Below are 14957 nucleotides of genomic sequence, written 5' to 3'. Positions count from 1 at the left end.
TCCTGTGCAATATACTGTAGTGAACTGCTTTAGCAGTGGGTTGGGCAAAGATGATCTCCAGAGGTCCCTTCCAACTCCTACAATTCTGTGATTCTTTGATATGACTTGTTTTATCTGGGTACATTTTGTCCATTTTGCTGATTAAATAGTGAAGATTTTAATAATCTATACTGGGAAAGTTACCTAGCAAAAAGAAAGAAAAATAAAGTTTTTAGTCAATATAAAACTGTCCTTTAAAAGCCTCTTTAGAGGCAGAACTGCTGCTGATGCCATCGGGCGCTCCAGGCATAGCTGTACGACAGATGACAGCCTTTAAACAAATACTCAATTATTTTCTCTTTGCGTTCACATGAAGGACAATATTGGTCAGTAAGAGTAAGCTGGCTCCATAAAATCTGTCACTTTGTATTACAGAATCATAGAATGGCCTGGGTTGAAAAAGGACTATAATGATCATCTAGTTTCAACCCCCCTGCTATGTGCAGGGTCACCAACCACTAGACCAGGATGCCCAGAGAATATTATATATTCTAATGAGATTTCTAGTCTCACTTGAAGTGAACAGACCAACTAAAATCAATAATTTAATACATGAAACACTTTAAGCTTATCTGGTGAACAGTGGACTACGACTCTTCCTCATCATGTCTGGTAACAGAAATGAAACCCTACTACCGCATCAGACAGCAGACGCAAAGGCTTTAAATGTTAAAACACGAACAGCTGGGGTGAAACATAACACTGAAAGGGTGACACATTTGAAAAACTGGAGCCTGATGAGATGAGATGGGGTCATAAATTGTGTTAGTCATACTGTGTGACACATGATCTCCAGTGGCACTTACTTCTCAGTGGGGGCTTTCATTGACAATCCTTTGCACAGCATTTGGAAGAATATTTAATACAAAACCTGCTAAAAATTTATTCAACTTGCTATACTATTACACGTTTCCAAGGAAAACCATTCTGGGGGCCAGCCTTGGTGGCATGAATCTTAAAGTTTATAGAGAAGAGGGTGGGTATTACAGCACCCAGGACACTGTAGCACTGCTCAAGCATGCTATACATGTGTATGCTCAATATTATATTCTAGAGAATCAACAAAGCCAAAAAAAAAAAAAAAAAAAAAAAAAAAAACATACAAAGGCAACAAAGGCAAAAAAACCTTATGTATCTAACATAAAAGTCATGACAATAAAGTCATCCATCACATGAACATGATATGGGTTAATTATCTAAGCATGAAGGCAGGGAAAAATACAAAAACTTTCTGAATGTAGCAGGTCAGCATTACAGGTAGGTGAAGTCTCCTACATTTATCTTAGAGCAGCATCTAGAAAACAGAGGTAGAGCAATCAGTTGTGAGGGTTCTGTTTATTTTTATTAGCCAAGGCTGAGAGATGGCATGGCTAAATAGTACAAAGGGGTGGCAGTATGTAAACTGTAGGAGGACTCCCACAGTGTCAAGGAGGGACTGTAGGAAAAATCCCTGCAGTAGAGGACAATGGGCAGGCACTCTGCGTGCCCCAGACTGGGTAGCCTTAAGCATGACATCACAGTTCTTCCCCTGCTCTTTGAGCCTTCCCAAGCAAATACTTTCACGTGGTGCCGGAGAAGTCGTGGTGCTGACTAAGAACACACATTCCACGCATGCAATGAAAGAGCATGACAAACAGGACAAGAGACACAAAATTCCCATTTCCACCCACCAAATCTACATATGTAATAAGGTGATGAGTTCAGGTAAACATATCTTACATGGTAAGGGCATTTGTTGTTAGTTTGCTTGTTTTACATGGTAAAACAGAATGTAAGCCTTTTTTTCTATTCTAGGATATTCTGACCTCCACAGAAAAGACACATGAATTGGTGTAATACACAACTGAAATGTCTCAGCATAAACTTCTAAGATTCAAATGGTGTACTTACTGATTCAAGTAATAACAAATGGTTGGGTCTTCATTAGGGGAATATGGTGGGAAGGAAAACTTTGGATACTTGAAGACCAGATTGTATGGACTGTAAAGTTGATTTTAGTGTAAGCAGTCATGGATTTGAGGATTCATCTGGAAAGGTGATGGATGAAGGCATCTATTTTATCAGAATCAGTGCTATTTTTTTCATCCATTTGAACTTTTTCCTTAAAGACACCCATTCTTTTTGGGGAGATCTACACCTAAATTAATGGATGATATGGCTCTACTCACAGGCACATGCCTAAAACTTTCACAGGTAACCAGGAGAATTACTAGGTACCAACTGAGAATCTTACCTTTTCAAATCACCACTCTCTTGCTCTCTAGTGAAGCCTGAACCCATAGTTTGTCATTGAGCCTGCTTCATTGCACAACACAGACTGCAGGGTAATAATCTGACCCCGAAAAAAAATTAGTACTCCAGCTGCTTACAATTGCAAATCTTTCAAAACGTGTCTTCCCTTTTCCAGCCCTGCCAGACAGACATCCTTATGACAAAGCAGGAAAAGACAAACTAAGGAAGTAGATTTTATCAACTCATCTATTATTACTTCTAAGGAAGTTGCAACAGCTTCTGGTTCTGACACAGCTATTACTGCAGCAGCCTCATCACAACAGATATTACTCTCATGTGCTTTCTGGAACTTTAAAAATGCGGACAGTTAGAATTGGGCTCGCCACACCAATAGTTGAGAGAGCTTTGTGTTTGCAACCTATAGAGCTGTAAACTCCCCCCTTCTAAAAAGGCAGTTGCATTCTCAACCACAGTGCTGTAATTTCAGCCCAGTTCCCCAGAGACTCTGTGTGAATAAGACGTCATGGCAGACAAGCAGATACTTGCTGCTATGGTTGGAGCAGCCTCGTTCACTCTGTGTCTACAGCAAATTGTTGCTGCCCAGTGCCACGGGACAAATTCTATTCATCAGGAAACAGAAATGAGGTGAACTGGGAGAGAACCATAAATACCAGAACTATTGCTAGTGCAAAACTTACTTGCCTGGATCTAAGTTTAAAGCGAGAAATTAACAAACTCCAGCTATAAACCAGCTTAGGTAACATCTGAGCCACTTCACTTCAGATCTCTTATCTTTTCATGAGGAAAGTTGTAGCAGAACTGCTGTCATGTTGCTGCATACAGCGTTCACACAGGCAGAAATTCTACTTTTTCCTGTAATTCCACTTGACTGTTTCAACAAATAACAAGAATAGGTTACTACAGAAAAATGGCCCAACTCCCAACATTAAAGACTTAAAGTAGGATAGATTAGCTTGTAATTGAAGACAACTTTCCAGCTACTCCAGGATGGTGGCAATAGCCTGTTTGAAAAAATGGTATTTTCTGAATGTGTGCATATGTTATGTTGCCATTTAAGTGGTGCCACTCCTTGCATAAAACTCACTTTGCATAATTACAGACAGTTTTGCAAAATATTTATTTGCATTCTTTGGTGCCTACATACCACATAGTTTTTCATTTGAGAATGTTTGTGACAGCCTTCTGTTACAGCTATTTAAATGGAGCTAAGTATCAATTTCTGCAACACTATGAGGAAAAAAAAAAAAAAAAGTATTAAAAAAAAAAAAAAAAGTATAAAGATCTTTGGAGATTCAAGCTACAGAAATATACCCATGACAGAAATGAGTGATGATTTAAGGCACTATTCCTTTCTTTAACTTGTAAGCCCTCCGCAATTTGCTACCACTTGTTTGCCAGGGGAAACCATCCCCACAGAAAAGCAGCAGGCTGGAGCTGTGTGCACACCTCAAATGCAAAGTCCATCAATTTTCTTTAAAGTGCTGATGAAAGACTGTTTGTGCAAAGACAGCAGACTTTGTGCTGAGACATGTGCAGGTGTTCCATCCTGCCAAGCCAGCTGTGGGAGGGGAAGCTGATAAAAAAGGGACAGAACAGACAGCTGGAGGGGCTGTGCCTCAAACAATTTCAGCTCACTTTGCCAGACTGTCTCTGTCCATGTCCCTGGATGGAAAGAGTGGGTAAGCTGCTTTGGTCAAGGAATAAACAGAGGTGTTATGTATAAGAGCGTACTTGAGCTACAGATGAAGTAAACCTGTGACAGCTCCACGTCCAAGCAGAAGAATTTAGGATAATTCTGATTCATTGAGTTCAGCACACCAAGTTTGCAACAGCTCAGGTTTGGTGGACTTCTGCTGAACTCAAGGTGAAACTCTGCTGAAGCCTTTCCACAGCTACTGCAGACAGCTGAGAGCAAAAGACCTTTGAGTTTTGCGGTTGTGCATCAGAGCCACCAGCTGAGATGATTAAAGACAGTGTACATGTTTACACAGAGCAGAGAGGCGCTGGAACTGCAGGCAGCACCGTAGCCTTAGCGCAGCACGGTGCCAATAAACACGCTAGTGTGCACACTTCCAAAGAGCCACCCACGTCAGTGCAGCTGGACTGATGGCAACGCTCTGTGAAGATGAAGCATAGATACATCAGCCTGGTGGGCTGCAAGGGAAGCACGGTAAGTTTGTTCATTGAGATAAGACATTCATTATGAAGGAAGAAAAGCATAAAGAGCACAAATCGTATGTGAGATATACGCAGGAGATTAATGGGGTGAGAGAGATAACAAACAGAAAATTATAATGTAGTATATTGTACATCATTTTCAGGATTCACCTATACTTTTGTGTCCAGATTCGTATTTTGTTGGTTTATTTCTCCCTCCCTTTAAACATTTTGTCTCTGTTTTATCTTCTGTTTCCTTTTGCCCTTTGCATCATTTCTTCCCATTTTCAGAGTATTGTTAAAACTCAGTTTCACCAAAGCTCAGGGTTTTTTTTTGCACAAACCAACTTGTAAAATGCATGAGGCAGTCGTTATTCATTTTCACAGATGTAAACATAAATCTGAAATTGAAGTAGAAGATGACTGGCTGAGATTTTTTCATGCATAACAAATCTTATCATAAAGCCGTAAAGAAGAATTGTCTTGCTGTCCTTCTTAGATACATATTTTAATTAATATTGGATATATTAGGTTTTTGGTGTACCACTCCTATGCACAAAAGCCAACAGGTAGAATAGGAATATTCAGTTGCTGTATAATGGGAGGATAATTATTAAAAAAAAACAAAGTAACATTCATCAAAGCATTGTTCATTTAGGTGGAAGAGCTGAGAGGTGTAATTAAGGTTAACTTGAATGTGAACTTGTATGTCCACGATTAAGTATCCATACAGACAGATTAGATTTTTAACTTGACTATGCAGACTTTGCAACCTGGTTGTTTTGGTAGACCTTACAGACCTGGTTCTACTTGTCTGCTAGTTGCACAGCTCCAGTGCTCACAGTAGGTTTACACAGTATAAAAGGGAGGTGATATCTTAGCATTCTTTCATATGACTAAGTTGCTCTGTCATGAACCTAGTATATACAAATGAAGATGTAGGACAGGATTCTTCATTACACCCACGAGAAGGAGTAACTCATTTGAACAGAAAAATATTTCAGACATAGCTTGAAGGGGATTCTGAACTAGCACAGACACGTTCATTTGGTGACAAACAGTCCTCTAAGGTCTACACACTCCTACAGAGTCGCCTACATAGGAGAATTCTAGCTAATTAATTTGGCAGACTGGATTTCTTCTTCAGCCTACAAAGTGATGGGAAACGCATGAATGTGGCACAAGGAATCTGCTTCTACAGGAAACAGATCAAAAACCCTGGAGAAAAAAAAAAAGAAAACCAGCCACCAGATAGTTGTTACATTCAAAGAACAGTCCAGTCAATGCTCATTACCTTGCAGTGCATAACTAGTCTTCTTTATTTTATGTGGTAGTTTCCCACACAGAAGAAAGAGCTAATGAATGGGCTCGGCTTCCTTCAAATTAATGACATCTGCATCCACCAACATTTCTTCCACTTACATAGGTGTTCTTTCTAATAATAAAATTTCCCAGCTTTTTATCACCGTCCACCTTCCAGTGAGACCTACAGCATAACATGTTGTGGTGATGTATGGAGATGCGTCCAGACATCCTAACAGCTTGTCTGACATGATTTCTTTGTTCCAAAGGTAATACCACATTTAAAACATACAGAGGTCAACTGGAACTAAAAAGTTCTCAGACGTCAGCAAAAGAAGAGCAATCTATACTTCAGGTAATGGAGAATTCTGTGCTTTGCTAAAGAATAATTAGTCTAAGATTTTTAATACAACGCTTGCATTTGTGAGTTGACTTTTCTCTTTAAAATAATCAAAATTATTTAGTCATAGGAAATCATAATTAAACAAACCTGTCCTGGAATTGAATTCTCTATTTCAAAGGACATTTCAAGTTGTCAGTTTTTTCCAATTTCAACTTAAATTCTATTTTGCTGCAGTTGCAACAAAGTTTTATTCAGAGTTCAATTTTCTTTGGATTAAGTACAGCAATTCCCATTTTATTAATTTTTAAGTGTTCCAAACATTCCTTCCTGGATGTGTGAAATAAAATTTGTTGTGCAATGGTTGTTGGTTTTTGTGTGTTATGCTGTTTTTTTTTAATGCTTTATTAGCTTTTCTTCAAACAGATCAACTCTGCATATTTTTTTAAAGCATTTCAATTTGGACAGAAACAATGCTGCTTTAATAAAGATAGTATCTAAACAAGTAATACTAATGATCTACTGCATTTGGCTTACACCTTTCTGTGTTTAGAGTTCCTAATCAGCCTCACGTGTACTCAGAATCAAAGAATAAAATTGCTGGCAGTCATTCTTGAAGACCTTAGTTCAAGACTTTATTTCTTCAAAAATATACTTCTTAATATTGTCCTGGCACCTATTTTATATCTGAATGAAAGATGCCAGGAAAAAAATTGCATCCCAGCTGTGCTTGTGTAAATGTTAATATCCATGGCATTTTAGAAGGCCTCTGCAGAGTGCTGAACCACTGAAAGGAACTAAGTAAAGAAGCCTCACCCCTTCCCTTGAAGTCTTTTCTGTACAAGAGAGGTTTTATAAAACTCTCGCTATAAATCATTATGCAGCATTACCATAAGCCAAGCCAGACGTACTGTAAGAGCAGTTGTTGGTTACAGACATACCTCTGATTAGCACTTTAAATTGAGCTTCAAACCCTTTTGATATCAGCCTTCACTTCAGCACATTAGATCATTAGATGCCATCTCTTTGAGGAGGGATCATTGTGAAAATTCTGATGCAGCAAATTTTGCAGCTGATAAATTTAATTCATAAGATAAATCAAAGCAAGGAGCTCTAACATCATCACCCATTTATATATAACTACTAATTTTTAAAAGGACTAGAGACTTGTATTTTACCTTGAGGTGATCATTTTTTGCCTTGGTCCAAGGACCAAAATTTCAGAACACATTGGAAATCTCTCTACTTACCAGAGAAAAGTATTTATATGCTATATACTATACATCATTTATATACTATTTTGACAGGCTTAATTTTCTGCTTATGTAATTTCATTTCCCTTGGATACATACGGCCATCTCTTTGTTATGTAGAACTGTAATTGTACAGAAGGAGGATGAAGTCATCAGTTAAGATGTGATACATCCCTTAAACAAGTCATCTAGAATAGCCTCAAATAAATAAAATGCCTTCTAAGTAAAATCAGATTCTCTTTTACCTAAATGTTGGGCTGCCACATTAACTGAGAAATAACATAAACATTAATAAAAAAGAAACACTGATAACAGAAAACAAAATAGCACAGCTGTCACCCTCAGAAGTAGCCTTCAGATTTTTGTAGAAACTGAAGTTTCAGATGCAAGGAAAAATACAAGGAAATTTTTATGTCTTACTCACTTGAGGAGAGCAGATAATTTCATTGGATGAGAAGGATGAATACTACAGAATCTGGCAATAAATTTCAAGGTCCAGATATTTGTAACAGTGCTTGAGTACAAGTACAATATTAAACAAATGATATAGCAGTGCAGTGCAATAAAGGACAGCAAGTTGCAGGACTCCTTAACAGATACTCTCCAGCACAAAGATGCAGGTCAGTGCCCACCTAAAGGATTATCTGAAGTAAATCACAGTCAATACTCACATTACCTTTGAAGGCTATTGGTTACTTCTCCAAACTTCAGTTTTGGGTAGACCTAAAACTGTGAACTCAGAAATAACAGTCCCAGGTATGGGTGAAGGTGAACCCACAACTTCAAATACCAAAGCACCACCAGTGTCACAAAAACATCACACATGACTAAACGAGCTCCATGTGGTCAGTCTGTGAGACAGCAGTGAGGAGGTCAGAGGTCCTGGGGCACCTGGGCCTGCTCCTGAAACGGTTCTTCAAGCATAAAGGCACAGTCAGTGCTTTCTGAATATAGATGTTATCATCCACAGCTAAAACCACAAACGGAACAAAGAATTAATCAGAACTTAGCATCATACAATTTGCCTGGCATAAGCATGAGCAGGAAGATCTCACCCACACATGTCAGAAAAATCACATACAATATACTTGTGTCTGGGTACTATTGAATCAAGGCCTGAACCTCTGATTGATCACCTGAGGCAAGCACTGAGTCAGCCACAGGAGCACAAGTGAAGGCAATTCAGCTGTGTGATCGGAAGGGGAGGAGTCTGGTTCCACATCTGCTAGACTCCATTTAAGGGCTGACTGCCCCTGTGGAAGGATCTCTTCCTGGAGACTGCTCCTTTGGGAGTTTTCCTATGAGCCCAGGACGTGGGTGAGTATTTTCATTTATTTTTGATTATCCCTTTCCACTATGATAACCTTTCTATCTATACAATCAGCCTAACCACTCTGTGTATTTGTTGATTATACAACTTGAAAAACAAAAGACAGGCGTGATAGAGTATCTGCAAAGGCAAACCAATACCCCTAAAAAGAGGTGGTCATCTTCGTGGCCTGCAAGTCAGGTACATGATGTAGGAGGTGATTCTTGCTCACTATCTGTTTTGAAGTAGGGCTAAAGGAGACAAAGTAAAGACACATTGCCTAGAAACTGACACCTCACCCTGTGTTCATGATCTCCACACCCTGTAAGGAGATCCCCAGACCTGGCACCCAGCCTCTAGCACAGGAACACTGAGACTACCAATGCAAATCCCTCCTACATCACCCAAGGGTATCTAAGGTGGTTTTCTTATCTCTCCCACAAACCTCCTCAGAAGGGTGGAAGAAAGTAAGATTCCTGATCAAAAGTCTAACTTTGGTCAAGAATCCCCTAGGAGATCCTCTTTCTGTAAAATACAAAGGGATTACTCAGAACTTAAAACCACGATTTTGTTGACCAAAATTAGTTTCCTGTAGCTGAGGATTGTAAAGTTCTTATCCTAATGCCTCAAGGCATTTCCCTTAGAAAAAAAAAAATTGTTCATATCATCCATGTTTTAAAGGTGTTTTTGATGAATCAGTGTTTGAGATTCAGCCAGACATCCTTATATAATTTCCCAGAAGGATCAATGACAAAAACTTCTGTTAATAGGAATGAAAGATATAAGCAACCCACAATCCACAGTAAACTCTCTAGTCACTTCCAAAATCTCTGCTGTGACCCCATGTCCCTTGCAGTGAACATTTTTCTCTGATGCTATTAATAAAACAAAGTAATTTATGCTATTATATATCCCTGGAATTGCAGAAGCCTTGTTCTTTATGGAAGCAAGGAAAGTGTATCATCCCTATTTAGAAGATATTGCAAGTAAAATAAATAGCCAGCCAGTTTTTTAATACTGTTATGATCACCGTATTATGCTACGCAGAGGCTATAATTAAACAATTGTTGAAAGCAGCTTTGTTTACTGTTAACCAATGAAGTTAGGAGAATGAAGGATTCCTGTCACAAGGCAGGATATAAGGAAGAAAAAAAATAACTGTACTTTTGTTGCTGATTTTATTCTGTAATATTTTGTATGGTCCAAGTAGCTGATGATGCTATTTTCTTGGCAACAGAAAAAGCAACTATTGTAAATAGAAGAAGCTAGACAAATTTCATACAAAACATGCAGTATGTGTTAGGGCTTTCTGAAAGATTATTGCAAATTTCAAGGTTATAAAAGAATACTATAGAGAGAACATATATAAGCGAAACAGGGAAGAATGGGACAGGATAGGCAAATTATTTCTTCAGCTTTCTTATGGACAAAGTCAGCAAGTGACACTCAGTAGTCTCATCATGCTCTGAAGATGGTGATGATGTGATGTTATTGTAGGACAACATCTGAAATCAGCTTCCTTTTCTCTGGGCTGAACAAACCAGGAGCATCAGCTGCTCCTTCCGTGTCTTGCCCTCTTGATCCTTCACCACTTTTGTTGCCCTTCTTGGGACACTCTCTAGTAGTTTTAAATCTTACATTGTAGCACCCAGAACTGCACACAGTTCAGGTTTTAGTGAAACAGTATGTCTGGGAATGCTCTTAAAGTACTGCAGATGAGATGTAAACACTTGAAGCATCTAACAGGTCTCATACGCTCCTCAAAATAAAACCCGCCTGGCTCTACAGCTCTTCCACAAACTAAGCTTCCAATACAAGGTGCTTGCTGTCAAATTAGTTGCCTCTTCAGAAATCAAATTAGATACCTCAAAATCTATATTTAAACCCTTGCTGCTACATAATCAGGCTATTAACACCATACACTCGCGCATTCTTGGAGATCTGGGACAATTCCACAATTACTATACTCAGACTGGTGTTAAATTTCGGAGTCATTTACTGTGTATTAATTACATCATGTGAGAGTATGACATGACTAGCCTCTTACTAACGTTACCTGTGGTACATAACACATCCATAGGGCCTAAGTGACAGATTATTTTTCTATGCCCTACTCCAGATCACAAAGATCACAACTTACCTATAATGATTTTATAGTACCACCATTCATTGATTTCCAATCTAGTGAAGGAAATAACAACTAGTTTATAGTTATTACTAATTTCAGTTTGTGACATATAATAGAAAACATCATATAAAATCTCACTATTACTGTGCTATCCTCTACATTTGAGCTTTTTCCATTTGTTATTTCTTCTGCTTTGCCTGTGCTGTACCTTTCTCCTTCTAATTTTTCAGGTAATGATAAGAACATGTACTATACAGGATATAAATATAAAAAGGGGAGCTTGAATGTACCATGATCAAAACTTCACTAGTGTCTCAGACATCTTTAAGCAGCAAATGCACATCCATTGTCATTTTTCTCAACTCCCTACCACTTCATTTAATTAGAAAGTTGGGAGTCACACATTTTGATTTGCTGAGAAGATATGAAGTAGAAACACTAAAAAGGAAACCAGAATGATTTCTTATTCTCTGTGTTATTTCCATATCAGCATGTCTTTACCTAGAAAAGGTTTCAATATTCATGTCATATTTTAATAATCAAAGAAGCTCTTTACACTGTCAATGAGTTCTTATTAAGATGCAAATCAAGAATAATCTCTGATTTTCTGGCAGAGCCCAAAAGCATGTTATTAATTAGTCAGGCTCTATCTAACTTCTGACAAGACTTCCTTCATCATAGGAAAACTGGCTTTAAAATTGTCTTCTAAGTTCACATCTATGGTCAGCAATAAAGGGCCTGAATTGTATGTAAGCCATCAAAATCATATGGTGATTTTTAATCGTCACTAAAAATCAGTGTGCATCCTCCTTAACAATAGATGTGAATGCTTTGGTTTTGTTGTTTAACTCGTATTTTGAAAATCTGTTCTGATGCCTGAGTTCCATTAGATGCTAAAATGAAACATCCCATGCTAGACAAGCAGAATAGTAGGTACTTCACTGACTCAGTACTTACTTCTAACTTCATTCATTCATCTTCATGCCTTCTCCATTCCAAGTTCTGTAGCACCTCCCTTTATCTTCTACATATACACCTTAGAAAGCATTAATCAATGAAGCATTCACAGTGATTATATGACTACTATAGCTCACCTGTTCTTGTTATGTGGTCCATAAATTATCTTCAGTGTGTTTTGATGCTGTCTCAATTTGTGAAATGAAATCCTTGAGATGAGCACCATGACTTGTTTTCATCTGTAGAGCACTTGCCTTCCTAACAATCAGTAACAGATTAATGATAAATTAATAATATTTCCAATCCTTTAAGACCTCAAGTTATACTGAGCAGAACTCAGCTAAAGCCAACAGGTGCCAAAACTTAAGCTGGAGGAGGACCGCCTGTCTTGGTGGACACTTTGGGATTTTCTTCATAAACTTTGGTAGGCTGACCAAACATGCTCTTTAGTTATCGCCACAATGAAAATCTGAACAAGATCAAATAAGTACAGATATTTTCCACCCACATTCAAAAGAGCAAATGGTCCAAAAAGGCTGGATCAGGCTGCCCCTGATTCAATAATGAGTTCGTTTCCATGATAAATTTCCAGTTTCCCAAATTTCACTAGTGCTACTCAGTAACTTAATTAAAAATTAAAACCAGAGGAGATCTGTTTAAAGGACATAATCTAGCTAAATAAACCACAGCAAAAAAACTTACATAGTCTAGCTCTCTAAATCTACCTCTCACAGGGTATTCTAATGGCATTACAGCATAAGTCCACATAGTCTTAGCATTGCCTCATGTAATGCATTCAATCTTCTGACTTTTTTTAAAACAGGTGGTTAATTGCAGGTTAAATACCATCTGAGTAGAGCTTAACTTGAAACAACAGTCTCCACCTAAATTTTACTCATTTTTATTTCTAAAAATTAGATAGCTGAAAGATAACAGATTACGGTCTGGCCAGAAGAGCACTCTGTTATGAACGCTGACTAGCCAGGTGCCAGAAAACCTCACTTCTCTTTGTCATTTCTTAGGGTCAAATTCTCACTCCAGTTCTTTTCCTAGCAGGTCAAAAAGGCTGGATCTCTTTCCACAGTGAATGAAAGTACTCCTAACCTCAACCTTTCTGCTGTGAAGTGAGTGAGCTACATCTGGCAACTTTTCCTCCTTCGGGCAGATGTGTAGCTCTGCCCGGCCTGACGGACCACCAGCTGTGTTTATCTGACTAGAGGCAAATCACTGAGGAAACATTACCGCTTCTCCTGAAAAGGAAGCGAACAGCTGCTCCTCGCGTAATCTGTTCTTGGACCCGCCTGCCTCCCCTTCATTCCTCTCTACGTCCCGTCGCACTCGCTGAACTTTTACTCTGCTTCCTTGCAACATTAGAAACTCCGTGACTCGGACTGAGTTTTGCCCGCGATCGGTTCTCACCCCGCGGCCCCGGACTGCAGACAGCCCTCGGCAGCTGGAGGGGAGCGGCGGGAGCCTCCCGGCAGCGCCACCACCCCTGAGGCAGCCATACACGGCCGCGGCCCGGCGTCGCCACCTGCTGGGCGTCGTTCTTCTCAACCCTCACCCGTAGAAAGCCCGCGTCCTTTCCCTCACGGGGACTTGCTCGTACTGCCCTCCACCTGCGTTCAGATTCCTGTCCTGAACTTACTGTGTTATGGAGAGCATGCTGGTGTGCCTGCACTTCAGTAGCTGCTTAATTAACCCTTTTCTGCTCTGAGATGGCTGCAAATGCCAGAGGTGGTGTTCATTCTGACACTGCTCTTCTTGGGGAAGTTAAACCTTAAGCAAGCCTGAACATCCTGCAGAAGACCATTTTGTGAACATTTGCTTTTTCCAGCCAAGCTGGTGATCTCCTTGAAAAGCTACATGGTGTTTTGCTGACCAGATTACGTTTTTGTTTTATTTTTTATCTTTGCAACCGTTATTTTTTCCTCAGATTCCTTGTTCCAGTCTAGACATTCCATGATTATGACCGGGAGTTATGGTCATTATTATTTTGTTACTGAGATTAGCCTCTTTGTTCTCTTTAGTTATTATGAAATTGGCTTCTTTCCTTTCCCATTACTATGTATTAATCTAAGTGAAGACTGATACTGCTGCACAAACATTGCACCTTTCTTTATACACTGCTGTCGGGGAGATCTCGTTGTGGTCTTCCAGTACTTGAAAGGAGCTTATAAACAGGAAAGGGCACGGCTGTTTACGAGGGTGGATGGTGATAGGACAAGAGGGAATGGTCTTAATCTGAGACAGGGGAGGTTTAGGTTAGATATTAGGAGGAAGTTTTTCACACAGAGGGTGGTGATGCACTGGAACAGGCTGCCCAAGGAGGCTGTGGATGCTCCATCCCTGGAGGCATTCAAGGCCAGGCTGGATGTGGCTCTGAGTCTAGTGGCTGGCAATCTTGCACATAGGAGGGGGGTTGAAACTTGATGATCATTGTGGTCCTTTTCAACCCAAGCCATTCTATGATTGTTGTAAGAGACTGTTTTCAAAGGCCAAGCTAGAAATGTAAATATATTGCCCTGAAATACAAACAAACAACACAATCCAGTCAGAAATAAATAAATAAACAAAAAAAAAAAACATAGCAAAGCTAGTGGGGAATTGCAGTGTATTTACCTGGAATGAGAAGTGAGTCTCTGTATCTGTGCATACACATTAGTATGTAGCAGACTGATGGTAAGAATTCATTTTCTTTGAGAAGCTTTTAATAGAATCATGGTGACTTTTACAAAGCCCAGAGTCATACACTGAAGGGGTGCATTTACTGCTTTGACAGGAAAATAGGCAGATCACCTCTCTCTTCATTTCAGTTTAGTGGCAAAATTTAGCAAGATGATCTTCCATCACTTTATATTTTTACAGCTGCCAAAATACAAACTGAAAATGTGGCAGAGAATCCAAGCATTGTCTTGCTTATAATCAGGAATGATCTGGCCTGAGTTAAATGATAACCAAAATACAGAAAGGAAGACAGACAAGAAAAAAAAAAAAATAGATAACTGTAATTAAAAATCCATCCTAGGGTGCATTCATCTTCAGGAATTGGAACATTTTTATTACCCCTCTGGAAAAAAAAACTATACTACTTTATTGTAAGGTCTTATTGTATTAAAGAGACATCAACAAATTCAATTATTTATGAATACTGAATAACAGATCAAATAAGGCATGCAACACAGGCAAGCTCTCTAATTGACAGAGATGGGTTAGTTC

General features: G+C 39.1%; 1 long non-coding RNA gene across 1 annotated transcript; it reads right to left on the bottom strand.

The window, feature by feature from the left end:
• Positions 1–7740: 7740 nt before the first annotated feature.
• On the bottom strand, positions 7741–13228 carry LOC149919904 (uncharacterized). The gene is made up of 3 exons (XR_016458822.1): positions 12981–13228; positions 11876–11996; positions 7741–8314 (listed from the first exon to the last, which is right to left on the bottom strand). It is a non-coding gene; the product is annotated as an uncharacterized LOC149919904 (long non-coding RNA).
• Between the last annotated feature and the right edge of the window lie 1729 nt (positions 13229–14957).

Source organism: Phasianus colchicus, chromosome 1 (genome assembly GCF_987193195.1).
Source record: "Phasianus colchicus chromosome 1, bPhaCol1.hap1.1, whole genome shotgun sequence".
NCBI classification, from domain to species: Eukaryota; Metazoa; Chordata; class Aves; order Galliformes; family Phasianidae; genus Phasianus; species Phasianus colchicus.
The sequence above is the reverse complement of the archived record's forward strand: the minus strand, read 5'-3'. Positions and strand labels throughout refer to the sequence as shown.